Genomic DNA, 18,132 nt, shown 5'->3' with positions numbered 1-18,132 from the left:
CACCTTTGTTCGTTTGAGGGTTAATATTACCCCCCTCCTAGACGAGTGCCAGTCCCATGGCACTCACCGTCGTAGATAGTAGGCTGTAGCATGCACTGAAGATGTGGGTGACAAGGACACTTGTGGTTTCCGTGGAGGAGTGTTGGTGGTGGTGTGGCAGAAGGTCCTGGGGGCCTGTTTGTGGCCAAGGTGGTTGGTGGAAGGTTGTTGGAGTTGGTGGTAGGGCTATTCTGTGTTGGGGATTGTTAGTACAGTGATGAACTTTGGCTTGAAAAATGGTCCTCTTGAGTTTCAAGGAGCTGCTCACAAGACTTTTGAAGCCTATTTAACAACTTTTATGAGGGTATTTATAGATGATTTCTATGTATTTGGAATGAAAAGGGGTCATTTAAAGCATGGTAGATTATATTTTGAAAGGTGTAGAAAATTTGGCATGTCTTTGAATCCTTTCAAATATGTTTTTTCTATAAAACGGGGTGTACTTTTGGGACATTCTTTATGAGGAAGGCATGGATATAGACCCAAGGAAAATAGCTATGATTTGGAAGGAAAAAGCTCTAATCAATGTGCAAGAGTTCATGAGATTTGTGGGCCAAGTGAAATGGTATTTGAGATATTTGTCTCATATTTTCTTCCCTCTTACTACATTGACTAAGAAAGGTATGCAATTTGTGTGGAGGGCAGATCAAGACAATGGCTTTCAATGTTCTTAAGAAGAATCTTGTGGTGGCTCTGATATTACAAGCTCCTATATGGGATTTACCTTTTCATGTATTTGTTGATGCTTCGGATCTTGCAGTGTGAGTAGTGCTTATGTCGGTGGATAAGGTACCTAGATGGTTTAGACCAATTTATTATATTAGCAGAAGATTGAGTGTTGTTGAAATGAAATATTTAGTTACAGAAAGAGAAGCAATTGAAATGGTTTTTTCTATGCAAAAATTTAGATATTACTCATTAGGAAATCAAGTAATATTTCATGTGGATCATTAGGCACTTTTGTTTTTTATCAACAAACCTCAGTTAACAGGTAGGCTAGCTCCATGGATGTTGTTGCTATAAGAGTTTGATTTCAAAGTTAATCATACCTCTGGTAAAGAGCATGCAAGGCTGATTATTTAAGTAGATTAGAAAATGATGACTCTGAAGTTGGAGTTTCTAATCAAGTTCCGGATACCAAACTTTTTAAAGTTGAGGTTCTTGATCCTGACTCATATTATGATTGTTGTTGCATTTCCTAAGAAGGAAGGGGTTATGCTTGCACACCTTACAACTGATCAAAGATGAAGGTTCACATTAAAGAGTAGATCATTTCTGGTCATTAGGAATACTTTGCATAGAAGGGGAGTAAATAATGTCTTGAGAAGATGTGTTCCTGAATACGAGCAACTAGCAGTCCTCCATGAAGCTCTCTGTGTATTGTCAGGTGGTCATTTTTCGGGTGAGATTACAAGTAGAAAAATGTTACATGCAGGTTTATGGTGGCCTACTATCTTACGATATGCTCATCAATATGCCAAATAATTTTTGCAAAGTTCAAGGGAGGGTTAGCCTCTTGACAAGAACAGGATGCAATATCATCCTGTATTGCCACTTGAGCCTTTTTAGAAGTGGAAATTTGACTTTGTTGGGCCAATTAAGCCACTAGCAAAAAGGACTGGTAACATATATATTTTGGTTTGTATGGATTATTGTACCAAATGGGTTGAAGCTCAAGCAGTGAAGAATAATAAAGCAACTATTGTGGCTAAGTTTTTATATTCTAACTTTATGACTAGTTTTGTCTATGCTGTAGAGTTAATTAATGATCGAGGAAAGCATTTTTAAATCAAGTCATCCAAGAATTGACTATCAAGCAAGCATTTTTAAAATCAAGTTATCCAAGAATTGACTATCAGGCATATGATTTTACATAAGAAATCTACCCCATATCATCCTCGGGCTAATGGGCAGACATCGAGTTCAAGTAAGATTTTACTTCGGATTTTGAAGAACATTGTTGAGGATAACAGGGAAGATTGGGATGCTAGGCTTGATTTAGAATTGTAGGCTTTTAGAACTACATATAAGGTGACAACAGTACTCACACCCTTTTAGACTGGTGTATGGATTAGAGGCTGTGGTACCTATGGAATTTGTGGTACCGAGTTTGAGAATTTGTTTACCGCACAGAGGAGCGGGAAATGGAAAAAAGGAAATAGCAAAAGGCACAGGACAAAATGAAGAAAAAGGCACCTTAACCAGTAACCAGACCCTAAAAAAATTAAAAGCACGGGCACGACCCTCAGGAAGTCTTAGAGTCACCCAAGGAAAGTACAAGAGTAAAAAGCGCACCATTAAGTGTGATCCTTGTAAAAGAGCACCAGGCTCACTCCTGTGCAAATTGTATGCATTAGTTGGGAATAGGATAGATTAGGACGGTGGGAAATGAGAAATGGGCCTAGGCTAATGGCCGGCCATGTAAAAAAGGGGATGACCGCCCATGAAAAGTAGGGCATGTATATAAAGTTCAAAAAGTGAATGAGAAGATCATTCTTGTGTGTGGCCAAAGCTTCTTCTTCTTCTTCTCTTGTTTCTTGCCTTCTTGCTTGTGCTTGAGAGAGGGATTGAGAGAGTGTGAGGGAGTGAGGGAGTGATTGTGTGAGAGTGAGGGATCTTGGAGAAGAAGCTCTCCATCTTCTCTCTTCATCTTCACCTCCTCTCTTCTCTTCTCTTGTCTCGCGCGTGGCTATGGAGGATGAAGCTCATGGGAGAGGGATTGAGGTTGCATGAGCTTGCCTCAAGGATTGTGGAGCTACCAGTGTGCAAGAAAGAGGAGGGTACTCGATCGAGCATCAAGGTAAGATCACTACATCCGTAAGGTAGGCATTGCGCGTCGGCTATGTGAGAGGTAGCCATGGCCGCTCGGTTTGAAACACTTGAGCAATAAGTGGTCCATAGGTCTCGAGGTAGAGCTTGTAGCTCCCCTTCAGAATTGCAGTTACACAGAAGTTGGATTCTAAGGAGTTAGTGTAGTATAGATTGGAAAAACTCCTAAAGTTAGAGGAAATGGTGTTAGCTACCTACATTTTAGGAGTACCCAGCAATGGAGACAAGATTGGGTAAAGAGACATATTAAAAAGGAAATTTTTCAAGAAGGTGATTGGGTTTTTGTTTATAATTCCCGACTTCGTAAATTTCCTAGTAAATTTAAGCTTCATTATGCATGTACATTTATAATTTTCAAATATCTCGATCGAGGTATATTTTTATTAAAAGATTTGCAAGAAAATGTGTTGAAGCTTGTAGTTAATGGGTTTAGATTGAAAATATTTGTACAACCTTATTATTCAAAAATTAATTTAATTTTATATTGGTGTACAAATTCAATAATGACATGTAGTGATGATAAAGAGTGCTCTTCTATCTATCATGGTGATGGGACAAATGGCACAAAAAGTTCTCAACACTTAGAAGACTTGGACTTGTGGGTTCAAATGGGAAAGATGACAACTTCATTTGTGTCTTCCTCCTTCTCGCCATTGTCTTTGGTGAATAAGCCTACGATCCGTGCCATGACTCATACTCGATGCAACTTAACCAGACGGCTATCTAGACAAAAGCATGCTCATGATCATGATGACGATGATGCAAATTTCGCCCCGGTTGAGGAGGAATGGCCTAAGCAAGCAACAACACGAAGTCGAGGTAGCATATCCACCTCAGGTAGTCAACCCTGATGTTGCACAAACACTATTTGTACATTCTACATTGGTCTTGGATGTTGATCATGCTCCCACCAAACTATGGTTGGAGAAGATTGGGATTTATGATTTTGCATACTTGGCTTGGGCAACATAGCCAAAAAATGTACACACTTTGGTTCAGCTCGACATTTTGAGGCAATCTCATGGAAAGATTGCTTGTTGCATTGATCTTACTATAGCAGTTGCGAGCTATATTTTTGTATTGCCCATAAAAGTCAATGCTGCAAAGTAGAACACGTGGCAAATCTAGCAAATCAAATTTTAATCATAAACAAAGAATTTAGTAAAAAAACTAATCAATCAAACATCTCAACTATTAAATATAAACGACATTATAATACATAAGAGACTTTGAATAGCTCAATAGATTGAGAAAGACAAGAGAAAAACGCACGATTGGGTCCAATCTCCCCCATGGCAAAAGCCATGGTTTCCCATCCTTAATTATATATTATAGTTTTACATGGATATTTGCATACATATTTTACATATAATTATAAAGAAAATACAAATATCAATTGAAATATAGAGTTTTAAGAGTCAAGAGGTATCCTGTAACATGATGCAGTTGCTGCACAAAATTCTTTGCTTTGAATCTTGATGTTTTGACATCACCATCGCGTCCGTAGCGTACCAAAACTCCCAAAACGACTCTTGAAGCTCTAAATTCTGATACCGGATGAGGAAGAAATGAAAAAACTAAGTTTTCACCATGTTCTCATGTTTTGCGCGCGATCTTGCTGTTTTTATAAAGAAAGCTAGAAAAGCCTTTTAAACTTAAGCACATTAGGAAAATAACAAGTATTCCATAAAGAAAGCTTATTAAAGCATATCTTAAATCTCATATTTTAAAATAATCTATATTAAAAATAAATTAATTAATAGTACTAAGGACAATTATCTAATTATTACTAAAGAAGTTTAAACTTATAACTTACAAATAGATTAATAATTTTAATAATGAAATTTACACTTGGACTTACGCTAACGCCGTGCTATCCAAAGCCACCCTGCCTGCTCTATTTATCCAACTAAAGTATTCACGATTGTTTAGAAATAAAATAAACAAACAATAGTAAATACCTAGTAGTCTTCAACTACAAAATAAATAAATAGGTTGAAACTCTGTTCTAACCTTAATTTAATACAAGTGCACTCTAAACTCATAAACATCCATTAATTTAAATATGTATTTTGCAAAATCATCTGTCACCCACGTGCACATTAAATTAACATGACGCCCGAAAAAGGCAAGCGTCCCCGTCAACTTCCCGCACAAGGAATCCACCTTGTGTACGAGCCCCGACAAATAAATATAGTTTTATAGAATCCACCGTAAAACCTCACGAAATCCACCGTGGAATAAAAAGCTCACGAAATCCACCATGGCCTCATGGAATCCATCATGGAATATATCTCCTGGCATTAGTCAATCCCACATTGTGGTGGTGTTCTAGAATGAGCAAATGTTTCAAGCGTTTGGAGATGCTACAAGTCTATGTAATGTCTATGTCTTGAAGTGGATTGGTGCAACCCAAAAGATGAAGCTTGGATTGTTTATGGAAAGATTTATGATGTTCATTAAAACTGATTCTATTATTCGTGAGACATATGGTCTCATCTACTATGCTAAAAACATGGGTACACCTAATTGGGCCGATGTGATGCAAGATTAGCTTATGACTGAAATTAAAGTGCAAGATAAAGAATGTATTCCATAAGTCTCGAGTGGGATTTTTTTTTGTGGCTTTATATGAATATGCTCAGATGCAATATCCAAATTTGACTATGGATGCTTTGTTGAAGTGGACCCTTGATTCTATATCCATTGATACAGGTGATGCCAATACTATGACTGAGGATAATAGTCATGGTAAATATATGAGAATGCGAATACTCTTTTTGGGGTTGATGATGATAAGTATGCAATCTATAAGGATTTGCTTCAAGCAAGGTATCAGGAGGCTTATGCTAGGCAAGTGGCCTTGGAATTTGATAAAGACCATGGAAAGCATATGGGTTTTGATCATATAATACATGTGGATATGCAAGTTAAAATGGATGCTTTGAAGTCTTCATATAATGTACATTCAATGAAAAAGAAGCAAAAATTTGAAAGAATTTGGCTTCAGGAGGTAAGCCTCTGTTTAAAGATAATTCATCAAATGTCTTTTATGATACTCGTGTTTCCATCAAGAATGCATTAGGTAAATATCTTAGGTCTACTCATATATCTGATGTTTCATCTACTTCGTGTCAGTTAGGGGCTGATATTTTTATGGTTAGTAGTATCACATATGTTAATATGGCTATGATGCAGAGAATTATGATTTACTTGAAGCAATGTGATAAAAATCTGAATATTTTTAAGGATGAAAAGATTCATATGCAAGAAACTAGATGGCCACTCAATTCAAACTTTAGAAAGGGTAGTATCTAGAAACTAGTAGATGACATAGTTGTTAAAAATGCATTCGCTATAGTTGAGGTTGCAACGTCCTTTGGCTTGCAGATTGAGAAGGATCCTAGTTGCAAGTCTAAGTTTGGCAAGAAAGTGGAACTTTGGACACATGCAATGCTTATTGTAAAAAAAGTAAAAATTCCTAAAGATGATTTAAACAAGGTAGGGAACTCTATCCTGCAAATGATATGATGGGATGCTCTTGTTAATTATTTCTTTGTGTATACATATCTTGCCAAAACCTAGAATATTGAGACTATTGTGGAGAAAAAGCGGAAACAATATGACGGTGTTACGCAAGCGGTGATCAAGAATAAGTCTCACTCACAACCTAATAACGAGACGTCAAGGAGTGTCGGTTGGGAAAATTAACTTTGTCCGATGCTCAACTCAACATAAGAAATTTTAATGTTTCAACAAACACTACTCAAACCACACAAGAAACAAACAATGCCTCTCGTAGCTCAAAACAACTTAAAACCCAGATGCGGGTAGAGCATCACTTAAACTCAAATTTCAAAAACACCAACAATTCGAAGGCAAAACGAAATGAATAGTATTTTCATACCTTGATAACCTTTGGCCGACACTCGGCGCCTTTACATCCAAGTCCTTCGACTCCACAAGTTAGCACATCAATAGTTTGCTCTCTCGCATGCCACCCTCCTCTCACATCTCTCACAAGATACAAGAAGACTCCCAGCACCTCTTGCTCTTCCTTCTCCTCTCCTTAATATATAAATTATTTTGTTACATACCTTGGGTGTGCTTTTCTAAAAGCATAAGTGGCTTTTTAACAAAGCGCACGCTTTTTAATTAAGCCTTGCTTTCTCTTAAGGCTAAATGTTTACATGCTAAGGCTCACTTTTTAAAGTTTCAAAAGCTTTAACCTTAAAAAATAGCCTTAGAGGCTACTACTAAAACCTCGTGCTTTTCTTGACGCGTTACTCATCAATATCAAGTCATTATCTCTGTTAATCGCCGTCTGCTTCAATGGTCACCATCCTGTCCTGCATTAATCTTCGACAGCCACCCTTTTCGTATCGCTGCTTGCAATGCCATTATTCTGCATTTTCAAAACACTGCAAGCTTTGTTAAAATCACCGCTCTTATCTATGATCAACGGTCCGTCATCATTGTCAAGCGGCCTTCTTCCCAGTCCCTGGCTTTGAGATATCACCAGGCTGAAACCGTGTGGTATGCTTGCCTGCATCCGATATCTCCGTGCTCAAAAACTCCTGCAGTATTAGCAAGGTTGAATGTAGTATAAGGCCAAACAGAAGAGGTGATTCATGTAGCTCTTTATGTTGTTCTCTGAGTCATCTCCCGCTCTCTCTGTTGAACAGATTGCCTGCGATCTGCACTTCAAGCCGCTACTGTTTCATATGCCGTTTCCTGCTCCCCGTCTTGTTTAATACCATTCTTCCTGTAATCAATGTCGCCATCTTACATCATCGAAAATTTGTCGCTAAATTCCTGCATCAATCAAAATCTCATGCTGCTGTCATTGCTCACAGGCCACCAGCTTGCCCTACGGAATGTGTCGCCATACTTCTATGTTAGCTTGATTTCCACCGTTGCAGTTGATTAATCCGCTATTCCCTGCTATTCAACAGTCATCCTGTCCCAGATCAATCTCCTCCACAAGCAAGGAATCAGCACTTGGATGCTTCCAACATGCATTTCTTCACCAGACCAGCACGTCTGTTAATCCTAAATCTCCAAACTGTATCGCCCTCAAAATTCGAGCAACCATATGTCATTCCTCCTTCTCATAATTCTGATTTCCTCATTGCTCGAAACAACACGTACTTCAGCGTCTGGCGGCATATTCTGCACATGCCATCTGTAGCCTTTGGCTATGCCTGCATTATCCTTAATAGCCGCTTAAGGCGCACTAACTGTTTTTCCCCTCCACATACAAACATGCACGAGTACAGTGGTCCTTCTCCAAGCGGCAATTCAGTTTTCCAACCAATACGCTGACTTCTATCTTGTTTATTCATGATCAAGTACCTTTTCTACTTCTTCTTCTCCTTCTCTCTCTCCTTCTCTTCTTCTCTCCCTCTCCTCTCCTTCTTCTTTTACTCGTCTTCTCCTTCCTTCTCTTTCTCTCTCCTTCCCTTCTTCTCTCCCTCTTTCCTTCCTCTCCTTCTTCTTTCCCTCTTCTCGTTCTCTCTTCTCTCCTTCTACCTCTTCTTCTTCCACTTCTTCTTCTCTCTTCTCTCCATCTACCTCTTCTCCTTCTCTCCCTCTTCTTCTCTTCTCTCTCCCTCCTTCTTTTTCTCTCCTTCTCCTTCTCTCTCTCACTTCTCTTCCTCTTCTCTCTCCCCTTCTCTTCTTCTCTCCTTCTCCTCTTTCCCTTCTCTCTCTCACTTCTCTTCCTCTTCTCTCTCCCCTTCTCTTCTTCTCTCCTTCTCCTCTTTCCCTTCTCTCTCTCCTTCTCTTCTTCTCTCCCTCTCCTATCCTTCTTCTCTTCTCTCCTTCCATCGTCCAGGGGGTGCTAACTGTGTGTCAAGGGAGGGGGAGGATGATGCAGCAGGGGGGCGTGCTCTCTCTCTGTCTCCACGAGGAAGAGAGAGGCTACCTCTTATAGGAGAGGGAGGAGATGGGTGGTATGGCCAACCCTCCCACCTAGGGGGCTGCATGTCCCCCCATTACCACCACTCCCTCTCTCTCTCTCCCCGAGGTGCTGTCGGCGTGGAGAGAGAGGGGGAGTTATAAAAATTTAAACTGATAATAACTTCTTTTTTAATTTAAGGGGGGGAAGCACGGGCATTTTACATCCTCTCTCCCTTAGAGAAATCGAGATATCCTCATCTCGAGAGGACCTAGGGGTTATTGTTGGTTGAGAGTATCTTCGTCTATCCAAGTGGCATCCTCTTTGGGATAATCTTTCCATTGGATGAGGTATTCTCTCAAGGTCCTTAACATCAAATATCTCTCCCTGACATCTAGGACTCTATCAGGCCATAGTTCAAAGACTCCTTGGTTAGGCATTACAATTTGCTGATTATCAAGTACATAGTTCAGATTAGGTAGATATTTTTTCAATAGGCTAACGTGAAATACATTATGAATCTTTAGGGTTGCGAGCGGTTGTAGTTTGTAAGCATTAGGTCCTAGGCACTTAATGATCTTATAAGGTCCACAATACCTCGGACTTAGCTTCTTGTACTCTCCTAGGGATAGTAAACTCTTTCTAGAACGTATGCGAATAAAGACCATATCACCTTCAACGAAGGATCTATCTTGCCATTTCAAGTCCGCGTAAGCTTTCTGTCTATCCTTGGCAGCTTGGATGTCTTGTCTTATTGACTTAATTTGATCATCCATGTCTTACAGCATTTTCCTTGAAGCTTTCACTCTCAAAGTTGGATCCAAGAAGCTCAAACGGGTACAACAATCATGCCCATACAATGCTTGAAAAGGGGCCATCTGAATACTCTGTTGGTAGGAAGCATTGTAGGCAAACTCAACCAGTGGTAAGTATTGAATCCATTTTTTGGGTTCGCGACAGCAGTATGCCCTAAGCATATCTTCAATGACTTGATTGACTCGTTTTGTTTGACTATCAGTTTGGGGATGGTAAGTTGTACTGAAACAGAGTTGAGTCCCAATAGCCTCAAAGATAGTCCTCCAGAAGTGTGATGTGAAGAGAGAATCATGATCACTAATGATTCTTCTAGGTAACCCATGCAGTTTGAATATTTCCTTGCTGAATAATCTTGCGATGTCTGAAGCTTTATAGTTTGTCTTGACAGGGATCATATGTGTGACCTTGGTGAGCATATCTACTACAACCATAATAGAGTTCTATCCTCCCTGAACTTGGGGTAGGCCAACAATGAAGTCCATACTAATGACTTCCCATTTCATTTGGAAAATGTCAAGTGGTTGCAATTTTCCAAGCATTTTCACATGTTCTGTCTTAATGTGTTGACAAGACAAACATTCCGTGACATATTTGAGAACATCACCCTTGAGCCTATCCCAATAGTAGCTTTTTCTGACCGCATTAGGGGTCTTGGAAAAGCCAGGATGTCCTGAGAAAGGGGAGTCATGGGCTTCCCAAAGTATCTTCTGCTTGAGAGTTTGGCTTGCAGGGATACATAATCTTGTCCTAAAGTAGACAAGTCCACTACTGACAGAGAATTCTTGATACTTCGTCTTTAGCTCTGGGTCTTGATCCTTGATGGGGATCTCCCTTAGGAATTTCTAATAGATGGGGTCATAACAAGCCTCTTCTTTAGCTAGCTCAAGAATTGGGTTGTTTGGCATTGATACCTTTGTGGGGCTAGAGATCTTGCTATTGATGGATCTTGCAAAATAAGAGAATTTAGAAATGCCTTGCGACTGAGTGCATCGGCAACTACATTCTCTTTTTCAGGCCTGTATTTGATTTCAAAATCATATTCTTCCAACACTTCAATCCATCAACGTTGCCTTATATTGAGCTCATTCTGGGTGAAGATCCATTTAAGACTCTTGTGGTCCGTCACTAAGGAAAATTTATTGCCTAGCAAGTAATGTCTCCAAAGTTTGAGGGCATGGATGACAACCAACAGCTCCAGGTCGTGGGTAGCATAATTCCTTTCATGGCTCTTCAATTTCCTTGAAGAATATGTTACGGGATGACCTTCTTGCATAAGGACATATCCTAAAGCAAGTACGCTAGCATCAATCACCACTTCAAACTCCTTACTAAGATCAGGAAGTCTCAGGATGTGTGCTGATACTAAGCTTTGCTTTAGTTTGTCAAAGCTGGTCTGTTCGGTAAGTAATCATACAATTGCTACTTGCTTCTTTAGTAGATCAGTCAGAGGTACTGTAATCAAAGCATAATCTTTGATGAAAATCCTGTATCATCCTGTCAATCCAAGAAAACTATATATTTTCTTGACAGAAGTTGATGTTGGCCATTCCAGAACGTCTCTCACCTTAGCTGGATCTACTGAAATTCCTTCCGCTGATAAAATGAATCCCAAATATTCAATCTGTCACTTGAAAAATGCACACTTCTTCTTCTTGGCATAAAGCTTGTGTGCTCTCATTGTTTCAAGAACAATGTGAAGATAGGGTTCATGATCTTTTTCCTGTTTAGAGTAGACTAGGGTATCGTCAAAGGAGACGAGTACAAAGTCATCAAGATAGGGCCTAAAGATATCTTGCATTAACCTGTTGAAGGTAGCAAGAGCATTCGTTAGCCTGAATGACATCACTAGGAATTCAAAGTGTCCATACCTTGTGCTGAATGCAGTTTTCGGAATATCTTCTTCCTTGATCCTTATCTGATAATATCTAGATCTGAGATCTATCTTAGAGAAGATCTTCGCACCTTGAAGACAGTCAAGTAATTTAGAATGGGGTATTTATTTTTTATGGTTGATTGATTCAACCCTCTGTAGTCAATGCATAGCCGAAGCATTCCATCTTTCTTCTTTTGGAATAGCACTGGAGCTCCCCATGGCAAACTGCTAGGACGGATGTAGCCTTGGTCTAACAATTGCTTGAGTTGCTCTTTCAGTTCAATAGCTTCCGGGATGGACATCTTATACGGCCTCTTTGCGATTGGTACAGCTCCTAGTGCCAGCTTGATTTCGTGGTCGACTTCCCTTTGGGGAGGAAGTTCTGTCAGCTCTTCAGGAAATACATCTGCATATTCCCTTAACCATGAAGGTTCTTCCTCAGATTCTTGATTCTAATCTAGCTTATTCAGTTTAATCAGATAGACAAGTAGGCCCTTTTTAACTCCTTTTATTATCTGTGTTGCTTTTTCCAACTGTATTTTTGGCTCACTAGCCTCTCCTTGAGTCGTGACTAGTTTTCGTTCAGAATTTCGGAAGGAGACTTGGCCCTTTCCACAATGGATGTGGGCATCATTGGGTATTAGCCAATCCATTCCGAGTAAACATTCGTGGACACCTAGGTTCATTATCCTGAATCTCACCAAAGTTGGCTTTCCACCCAGTAGGAATTTCATCTTAGCAGTTTGCCTAGTACAAGAGACCTCACGACCATTTGCCAACTCCACAAGTAAAGTAGGTGCATCTATTGTGGATATCCCTTATCTTTTTGTATAGATCGGTGAAATGAAGGAATATGTACTGCCACAATCAATTAGGGTTTTGAAGCTTTTATCTTCATAATCAGATGGAGTTTGAATCACCGAGAATTGGCAATTCGGACCCTTCTTGTGCAGAGTAGCGTGAACCGTTGCCCTCTCAATATCAGCATCCATAGATGGATCTTCTTCATCGTCTAGCTCCTTTTTGGAAACAATGGAGGTTCTTCCTCTAGCCATGACGGTGGTTCATTGGCCATGGGCTGCTCCTTAGAATTGCCCTTAGCGATGTCGTCTGCTAAGCTTGGAACATTGCCTCTTGAAGTGTCCGGGCTCTTTGCAATGGAAGCAACGTAGATTGCGGTCATTACCTTGTATAGAAACAAAGTTATTGACAGCATTGGCCCTAGCTTTCTTCCTTTGGCCCTGATTCTGACCCTGCGCTCTCTTATTCTGAGCCTTAAACATACCCTTGTTCTGATCCTTGTAAGGCGAAGTCTTGTTATTCCTTGGTTTAGTCTGCACCTCCTGTATTATTAGAGTAGCTCGAATGAGTGCATCTTGTAGGTCCGTTGGGCGCATGGATTCCAATCGAGTGTTTATAGGTGGATTCAACCCAGCACAAAATTTTGACACGTGTTGTGTCATATCCATTGGAGGCGCATACTTTAGGAGTGAAATGAACTTTGAATAATATTCATCAAAGGATAGTCCTACCTTGATTCCAAGAGGCATATTCCACCGTGGATTTCGTGAGGTTTTGCGGTGGATTCCGTAATATTTTATTATTACCGGGCTCATACACAAAGTGGATTCTTTGTGCGAGAAGTCGATGGGGACGCCTATCCTTTTCAGGAGTTTTGTTAATTTTATGTGTATGTGGGTGATTCCATAGCGGGTGATTCCGCAAAATACATATTTAAATTAATAAATGTTTATGAGTTTAGAGTGCACATTCGTAATAAATTAAGGTTAGAATTGATTTCTAACCAATTTATTTTTGTAGCTGAAGACTGCTAGGTATTCACTTTTGTTGGTTTAATTATATTATTTTTATAATAATTGTGAATGCTTCAATTAATATGTAGAGCAAGCAGCGGTGGCAGTGGAAAGCATTGGAGGATAGCGTGTATTCAAATTATCATCAATTTTTTATGGGCATGTATCTTAGGCATGTCACCTATATTTTGTTGCGCTTATTTATTAAAGCGCTTGATATTTATTTATTATTTTTATATGCGCATGGGCACATGATTTAAATAATTGTATTGGACATTGTATTTGGATACCGCCTAACTTCTTGGGCACCCAATAGCTTTAATTCTTTAGTGGCACAAAAGCAAACACAAAAGCTAAAGCATACTATTTTGTAAATTGGGCTATTATTTGAGCTTTAAGATGAATAATATATTAAATACATGCTTTATGGAGTGCTCACACAAGGCATGGGGAGAGATTGCACCCAATTGGTCTCTTGTTTATGTCGTGCAAGCTTTCTTCATTGGTTTTTGTGTAAAAAGTAGAGTTCTTTTATTCTTGGGGACCTTATGACGCTCACTACACGTGCATACGGCGTTCGATCTATGCACTAGTGGTATCAGAGTGAAGCTGAGATCGAGAGCTTCCAATCACTTACCATCTCGCGCGAAGGCAAAGCTCTTGGAACGATCGAGCTCTACAGTCTGTCTCATGGCAAATGGTTGATACTAACGTGTTCCTAGCAGTCAAGAACCCCCTTCTGTACCCTCTGATCGCGAAGGACCTCTCTCGATAAGCAAAGGACCAGCGGCAAAGCTCCTTCATCAAGTCGTGATACATATAAGAAATTTTTCTTCCATAGCTTCAAAGCCTTCAAAGCTTTAAGGGATAAGTTATAAGCTTCAAAGAAGAAGTTACAAAAAGCTTCTTTAATCGATTTACTCCGCCTATGGCATCAGTATAAACTGACCGCCGTCGATTCGGCCGAACACGTCCTCTTGTCCACGAAAATCAAGCTTAGTTACTTAAGCTTTAAGCTCTAAGTTCTCCAAGCTCCTCAAGTCCCCAAAGTCACTAAAGTCTTCTACAATAACTACCTTAGAGGCAGTTCATACTCAGAAATATACGAATCACTTTACTACTCTCAAGAAATCCCTGTTCACACTTGCAGTCTTGCTGAACCGGTTTCAGAAAACACAGAAGCTCACACGCAGTTTATGCGTAGTCTATACGCAACACTATTCTCTTGGAAGACTATTGTGACAACGAATTCCGCAATCGTAAAGGAGAAAGACTACAAAAGCCAAACTAAATATATATATATAAGCCTTGTAAACCTGCCTTTGAGCTACGCTCATCCCGTTAACAAGGTTTTGAGTGTGTGAGGTCTTTTGGAATTTCGCAGGATGACTGGAACAAAACATGGATGATCTTATGGCTGAAGGTGATCTACCCGAACCAACAATGGAGCAAAAGTTGAATTTGATTATGATGTAGCTTCAAGAAGAACAAAGGGCATGACAAGCTTTGCAAGCTCAATTGGCCAATCTGCAATGATCTACCACCGATCAAGATGGATCGCAACCTGAAGATCTTATACGATGTACCATCAATACAACACTTAAAGCCCAATCCATTTGCAAAGAAACAAAGATAAGTAAAAAAAAATTCAAATTTCGTACTTTTAATGGATCACGCGATGGAAAGACTGTTCTTGCTTTTATCAGTCAATTTGACGATTATTTCCATGAAGAAACATATGCTGAGAAAGACAAAATTAAATGTGTCACTAACCATTTAGTTGACCGAGTATCCTTATAGTGGAATGTGGTCCGCAAGAGCGTTGATTGTCCCACTACATGGGAGACTTTCCAAAAGAAATTTTTGCAGAATTTCCTTCCTCCTCAATTCCACGAAAAAGCCATCAAGCAATGGGATCTTCTACAACAAAGGAAACGCGAACCTATTTTCCAATACACTGAACATTTCTGGAATGCTCTATTGCAACTACGTATGCTCAAAGATGTACCTGAAGCAACTCATAAACACAAGTTTATGTCTGGCCTACTTGGATATTTCTATGCGGAAGTCAATATGTTCAAGCCAACAACACTTGAAGATGCAATTTCCTTGGCCCATGACACTGAAGATAAAATTTGCAGACGAGACAAGCGACCACAACAATTTCCAACTAATGGTAACTTTGGTTCCAAACAATTCAATTCAAATTTTCAAAGATTCAATCAAAGTCATTTTCTTCCATCTTCATTCCGTAAATCTTGGACACGACCACCTGCATTGCCATCAAACACAAATCCAAACCCTAAGCCATCTCCACAATCAAATCCCAACATTCCTAAACTTCCTGCCATTACCAATAAGCTAAAGCAAAACCCATAGTTGGTTACAAATGCCATCAACCTAGATATCTAGCATCCAATTTCCAATCCAAAAAGCCATCCGTCCATATCAATTATCTGGGAGCAATAGAAGATGAAGAACGTGAGGAAATGTCAGACTTTACGGAAGACGATGATGATATTGGTACTACTTCGGATACTTTGCCAGGTATGCCAACTCCCCATTCTTTGTTAACAATGAAATGTTTTGTGCATGGTAAACAAAAGATTGAATTGCTTAACAAAGGATTAATTAGACCTAGTAGTTCTCCATTTGGTGCACCTGTCTTATTGGTAAAGAAGAAAAATAATACCTATCGCATGTGCATTGATTATCGTGCCCTACATAAAATTACTATTAAGAATAGATACTCGATTCCTAGGATAGATGATCTTATGGATAAACTACAAGGATCTGCCATATTCAGTAAGATAGAACTTAAATCTTGACATCATCAAGAAAGATTGGATAAATCTAATATATTCAAAACTGCATTTAGAACACAATTTGGACATTATGAATTTCTGGTTATGCCTTTCAGTTTAACTAATGCACCAGCCACATTCAGACGTATGATGAATCGTATATTTTTGAAACATCGGCATTGTGTCATAGTTTTCTTTGATGACATATTAGTTTTCAGTAAAAATGAGAATGAGCATTATAAACATTTGTCTTTAGTCTTTAAGTTGTTAAAAGACAATCAATTATATGCTAATCTAGAAAAGAGTGAATTCTTCCAAACAGAAATTGAATATCTAGGACATATTATTTCATCAGAAGGTATTAAAGTTGACCCTAAAACGATAGAAGCAATTTTAAATTGGCCCATACCCAAAAATGTGCATGAATTACATTCTTTTCTAGGTCTTGCTAGCTTTTATAGAAAGTTTGTGAGGAATTTCTCATTACTTGCATTAACTTTGATAAAACTTTTAAAGAAGGATATTGTGTATAATTTGTCTAACAATCAACAAAAGTCCTTTGATTTATTGAAACATGCTTTAACTCATGCTCCTGTATTACAACTACCTGATTTCAATAGACCATTTTTCTTAGTAGTTACTGATGCTAGTGGATCTGGAATAGGAGCACAAGGAATTGTTAGCTATAGTACATGCTTTACATCAATGGAAACATTACTTAATGGGATCTGAATTTATGATGAAAACTGACCAACAAAGCATTAGACATCTTCTTAGTCAACCACAAATATCTGACCGACACATTAAATGGGCCGCTTTTATTCAAAGTTTTCATCCCCTTATACAATATCAACCTAGAAAAGAGAATGTTGTAGCTGATGCTTTGAGTAGAAAACCGACAATTCAAAATATTTCTATGATATCATTTAATTCCCTTATTCCTATGAAAGATACTTATCATCAGGATCCTACTTTTCAAGCTGATTGGATTAAACTACTTGCAAATAATTGGATTCATATTGATTCACTGTCTTATACTAATGGATTTATATTTTATGAAAAAAGATTATGTGTGACTGTTCCATTTTGATCATTTGTTTTGTATGAAATTCATTGTCCTCCATATCAAGGTCATAGAGGAATTATATCTACTTTGCGTACATTGACTGAAGATTTTTATTGGCTACACATGGACACTAATGTATCTAACTTGTCCTATGCTTCCAAAATAAAATGTACACAAAGGGTTATGCCCTCACAAATAAATAAGACTTTTTTCTACTGTCTATCTTGATCGTAAATGTTAGCAAAGATGTTAAGTGATTAAGCCACTTGGCTAAAAGCTGTACTAGTCATATTAACATAATATGGGGAAACGTTTGATAAGATGTTAACATAAAGAATCTTTTTGTCCAGACGTAATCCCAAGGGCAGGTCCCAAGTTCAACTCCTGCACTAAGTATAGCTGTGATTCGGGAGAAGAAGTTCCTCCTCAAACAAATTAAGCCACCCGAGTTCGATGGCAAGGGAAGGACTGTTCAAGTCGATGCCGAGATCTGGATTGAGTCCATAGAGGACTATTTTGAGGCAACAGGAACTGCACCTGCTAACCAAGCCATGCTTGCCAAACTTAAGCTTACAGGCGAAGCAAGACTTTGGTGGAAACAGTGGTACAGAGACCAAGCGATCTCGGAGGGGACATTCACTTGTGGGAGAAGCTTAAGGAAGTTGTGCAAGGGAAGTATCTGCCACCTGCCTACTGCACACAGAAGATGAATGAATTCTATGATTTGAAGTAGCTATGGTGCATAGATCGGATGGTGTATACATGCGTAGTGAGCGTTAGAAGGTCCCCAAGAACAAAAGAACTTTACTTTTTACACAAAAATATATGAAGAAAGCTTGCACGATATGAACAAGAGACCAATTGGGTGCAATCTCCTCCCATGCCTTGTATGAGCGCTCCACAAAGCATGTATTTAATATATTATTCATCTTCAAGCTCAAATAATGGCCCAATTTACAAAATAGCATGCTTTAGCTTTTGTGTTTGCTTTT

The sequence above is a fragment of the Lygodium microphyllum genome, chromosome 3 (assembly GCF_053477565.2).
Source record: "Lygodium microphyllum isolate KBCC chromosome 3, Lygodium_microphyllum_v1.1.10, whole genome shotgun sequence".
In the NCBI taxonomy this organism is placed as follows: Eukaryota; Viridiplantae; Streptophyta; class Polypodiopsida; order Schizaeales; family Lygodiaceae; genus Lygodium; species Lygodium microphyllum.
Note: the sequence above shows the minus strand (reverse complement) of the source record.